Raw genomic sequence first — 5,185 nt, forward strand, 5'->3', positions numbered from 1 at the left:
GGAATGAAACGATTTTAGGCACCCACATTATGTATTAGATTATTATTTTATATATCAATAGTGGAGTTTTTACACTTCACAAGCGAAATGAGAATGTTGTCACATGTATTTTTTTCTCTTTGGAGAGCTAAAGTAAAAATTTCATTGCAATCAAGAATGTTACCAATAGTGTCTTGCTGCCATTTTTTAATGGATTGTTTGCCCACTACGTAAATTTTCAGTGTTCCTCCAAGCCTTTGCAAACATATCCTTGAAACTAGCTTCCTCAAGTCAAAAATTAAAAAACCTAAATGGTTTGGGATCCCAATTGCATTCATTCGAGCAAAGCATTACAGGTTTGTGGTCAAATAAAGAGCATGGAAGGGAAATCTAATTCAAGCCTAGAAAGTTCTCCACAATTTCCATTACTACCAAAAATTGGTCAAGCTTGTTGAACATAACATTTTCTCAAAAACTGTACCGAGTATATCTTCCTCCAGCTAATGGCAGATTAATCAAAACGAATTCCTTAATAAAATGACTAAAATGAGACATAGATTTGTTGTTGTCAGTCCATTCATCCACTCATTTGACGACATTAAAGTCCCCACCAACACACCAAATAATATTCCAAGATTTAAGGTCCAAAAGCTTAGCCCAAAAAGCTTGACGCTCACCCTCAACATTTGGTGCATTGACGTTGGCGAAGCCACATTCAACGCTCAATTCTTTAGCCTCCCAAATATGATGATGTACCTTCTACTACTTATTTTCCTGTCATTCTAAAAAAAGTCAACACTCTAATATGTTATGATTCCCCTAGAGGCTCTATTAGAGTCAACACATTCCCAAGTGCAGCTGCCTTTATCCCATAATTTCTCAACTAATTTATTACTTAGAGTTCGAAGCTTTGTTTCTTGCACAAATAAAAGTTGTGGCCTATGTTTTATCGATAATTGCCTAATTGCTTGAACCTTTTCTAGTTGACCCAATCCTCTAACGTTCTAAGAAATAGTAGTCATAGATAATAGATGAGAAAATGCCCCATACTTTGATATGGTGACAAATAAAGCTTATCGGATGTGAATTGAGGCATAATAAGGTATTTTGGGAACCAAAGAGACAAGATAAAATTTTTAGAATAAACTAATATTTTATTAATGAAATAATATTAAAATATTAATATTTAGTCGGATGTCGAAATCAGTCATGAAGAAGGATCATATGGTTGATCCAAGTGAGGGAGGAGATGTCAAGCTTGACTCTATAAAATACTTGTCATGACATGCATGTGATTGACTGAATGTTTACATACTAGGAGAGCCTCGAAAAATTGACAAAAGTCGGTATTGTACCTAGAGATAGAACAAAGTTGACTTAAGTCTCGAACTAGATCAAATAGAGATTTTAGGGTGAAATTGTAAATTTTAAAGTCCCAGAATGACTTAGAATGGTGATTCGGAGTTCGAGGATTAATTTGGAGTCAAATCAAAAATTTCACTATCTAGGGGTAAAATGGTAATTTTGCCACTCCAGGACAAAATGAGAATTTTTTTGAAAGATTTTGATCATATTTGACTTATTGGAGTATGATTTGAGGTTGAGAAGTGAAAAATTAAAATCCTGGTATTTTTCAGAGCATGGGGGTAAAATGCTAATTTTGTCACCCTAGGGGCAAAATTGTAATTTTACACACTGAACACTTGTCCAGCACATGGATTTTACCCATCATTATCATGGATAATTGAAGAAATTTATATGGTGGAGAGAGAAAGCTTAATAGTTAAGAAATGACACATGGACCAATAATAGGATGACATGTGTCAAGTTTATAACCATTTATTATTTAGCTTTAAATTTAGCATAAAATCAGCCCATTTTCTTCATATGGCCGGCCAAACCAAGAGCAAAGGAAGAACAAAGGGAGAAAAGAAAAACAAGAACCCTAGATGGGAAAATTCAAGGGAAAATTGGTGGATTTCAAGTAATCAAGCAATCAAAGGTAAAATTTCTTGAGTTTGACTTGTGATCTACCTTTCCCATGCATTTCTCCTTATTTTCCATGGTTAAAATTACATGTTTTCATGATGAATTCATGGCTGGTCAAAATGGGTATGGAGAGAGAAAGATGTTGGATTGATTTGATTTTAAGATATGTTAGTGTTTTTTGTTAGTTTAGCATATTTAGAAGCAAAATAATAAGAAAAGAATCCATTTTCCCCATGAAGCTTCATTGGCCGAATCTTCCTTGATGTGTGTGGTGATGGATTGTTATTATTTCAAGAGAAATGGCTTAGAAAATGATGAATAATTGTGAGAAAATTAAGTAGGAAAAATCACGGTGTTAGTGCACTGTAATGGCCGAATTTTTTCATGAAGAAATGGGAGGGTTTTGATGCTGAAATTGGTGTTACTTGAATAATGTTTGGTGAATTGAGGTATTAAAAAAGAAATGGAGTAATTTGAGATTAAATTGGGCGTGTTAGTAATTTAATCGAGTGATAAGATAAATCAGGCCAATGCCGAGTTTAGATAGTTACCAGTGCATTTTTGCATTCCCTATCATGCATTAGTAGTTTAAATTAGTTTAATTTCAATTGAGTACCAATGTAGTAAGTTTCTCGATTTTGTACTGTGTCAAGGTGGTGAGTCCTCCGATAAAGGCAAGGAAATTGTACCCAAGGATTGATAATCGGAGTACTTTAGAAATTCGACTTCCGAAATAGTGAGTAACCTTATCATCATTTTAATTATCTAAAGTATGTTTTGAATCGATTTTGGTGAATTTTATGAAAATGAGTTCAAATGGTAAATTTTAGGTTTTATAAACAAAAATGAGTTTAAATGAAAATATTTTATAAATTGTCTTGAAATGAAATAACGATTTTGAAAATAGAGTAATTGGAGACCACTGGTATGTTGTAAATTTTATGATCGAAAATTGATGGCTTATGTTATATTGTTATTGTGTTGGCATGACTGGCTGGGCTGTGTTTTATGAATTGTATGAATTGTTTTATTTTACCCTTGCAGGCTGGGTAGTAAAATATTAGCCCTGTCATGCTGTCAAAATTTTATTGTATGGTGGGTTTAGCTTGCTGCAGTAGGCGAGTTTTCGTGGACTAGCCTATTAGAGGGGTACGGTAAACCCCGTTATATTTTACCTCGGTTGGAGAGGCGAGTAGGGTAACTCCCGAGGTATAACTTTTAGAGTTCACTTCACACCAAACAACCACATAAGGAGAAACTACGCCAACGCCAAGGAACGACTATGTTTTCAAATAAAAACATGATTTATGCGTACATGACTTTCTAATAGCCTTGGCGGACTCAGTTGGGATAGTCCTCGGCCAAGGTATCCCAGATAATTGAGTATGATAATAATTTTTGGCATGAGCTAAGCTTTTTAAGAAATTCATAAGTCATGTTGATTACTTGATTTAAATAAATTGATTTCATTTGGTTGAAATAAGTTGAAAAATGATAAATTACAATTTGATGAAATGTTTTAATAGTCTCATTTTACTCACCTTTAGATATTTTAAATGATATTTGTTTACTCACTGGGATTATATAATCTCACCACCCTCATTTCCACACCTTTCAGGCTCAGGATAATTGGTAGATAGCTAATTTCATCAAGGATTACAATTGGACTGGCATCCTCAAAATATGTAGGTTTATCTTTCTAGATACCTTTGGTCGTTCCTGAACTCACGTGTCATTGCAAATTTAATTTTATACTTTGGTTATCTGTATTACAATATATATGAATTTATTTTTCTTTTTCATTGTAAAAATTAATTATGCAATGTTCTAAAAATATTGTTTTATGAGAAAATTGAATATTTTATTCTATATCTTTATTATATTCAAATAGTGATAATTTCATTTTTAATGAAAGTTTTAGACGTTTAAATTTATTTTTGATTATGAATTATGTGCTTTGTACTTGCATACTACATTTTTAACTGGTTTCGAAACTTTTGAGAAAAAATGACCAAAATGCCCCTATGAGACAGAAATCATTTTTTTTGTTGATTTCAGTTGGAAATAGCTTAAATTCTTTTAGAACATGATATTTGGTAACGGTTGCTCACCAGGGAAAAAAGAAACTAATATTAAAGCCTTGCGGGGCTCCAGTTGACATTCTGGGTAATGAGTGTCGATCAGGACAACACGACGATTGTCACGGGTTCGAGGGGAGTACCAGGTCGTGACATCTCATAACACAATCACACAAAGAAATGAACACAAAATATGGAGAGAACTACTTACCTACCTACCCAGTAAGAGTGTGCGTTCCCAAGGTCCTCTTTGTCTAGTGCAATGAAGGCCTTTACCATTTCACTCTCATTTTGCTCAAAGTCTAACCCTGCATTGACACCCACATTAAGTGTTTCCTCCACCTCTTTGATGATTGTGGAGTTGTGTCGGGGCAATATCACTATCTGAGACTAGAACTATGTCGACCTCTTTATCTCTAACTCTAGATTTGGCATAATTTCTAGTAGATTTCCTCCCCTGCCTTCACCCTATGCTTTCTATTGCTTTACGCAATCGAGTGAGCCTTTTCAATGGTATTTGGGCTCAGATTGAGGTTCGTTATCCTCAACATCGAATCCTTTCTGTCATTGGGTTCAAATTTCGTCTCTTACCTTACACCATTTCTCTCTCTCAAGTTTCCCTCAACTATTTCCCAATCTAACACCTTAGCCAAAGGCTCCCCTAAGAGCTAGATAACTTTATGATATAGAATTATTTTGTCACATTTTGAGTATTAAATTGGCTAAGTTCTTGAGATTATGTTTAGGAATTAGGTATTTTTATTTATTTGACTTAGTTTAGTAAATCATACTAGGTTGATTTAATTTAAGTTATTTTATTTTAGCTATTATTGAGTTAGTTTTATGGTTTTGTAGGTGTGTAATTAAAACAACTGCAATTGTTGAAGAAGAGTGCATGAGTGGCCAAATGCTTCTCCCGTACATGTTTCAATAGCATATTTCTCATTCAAAAAGTCCAATTGATGTGATTCTTGAGCCATTGAAAATCTAAGATATAAGGCTTCAATTTGCAAGTTTACCCTTTTGCCCAGTTTAGCCCAAATCAAGGAGCAAATCATGTCCCAAGTTGATCAAGTGCAGTAGGGAGCGTATTGGGAGATAGCAAGTTCGGTGTCATGTTGTTGGGAAAGTGAGGTCGT

At 34.1% G+C, this 5,185-nt stretch overlaps 1 long non-coding RNA gene across 1 annotated transcript; it reads left to right on the plus strand.

Moving 5' to 3' along the window:
- Nucleotides 1,943-3,763, plus strand: LOC108662238. The gene is made up of 3 exons (XR_001928051.1): nucleotides 1,943-1,981; nucleotides 2,622-2,704; nucleotides 3,587-3,763. It is a non-coding gene; the product is annotated as an uncharacterized LOC108662238 (long non-coding RNA).

This window comes from Theobroma cacao, chromosome 1 (assembly GCF_000208745.1).
Source record: "Theobroma cacao cultivar B97-61/B2 chromosome 1, Criollo_cocoa_genome_V2, whole genome shotgun sequence".
Classification (NCBI taxonomy): Eukaryota; Viridiplantae; Streptophyta; class Magnoliopsida; order Malvales; family Malvaceae; genus Theobroma; species Theobroma cacao.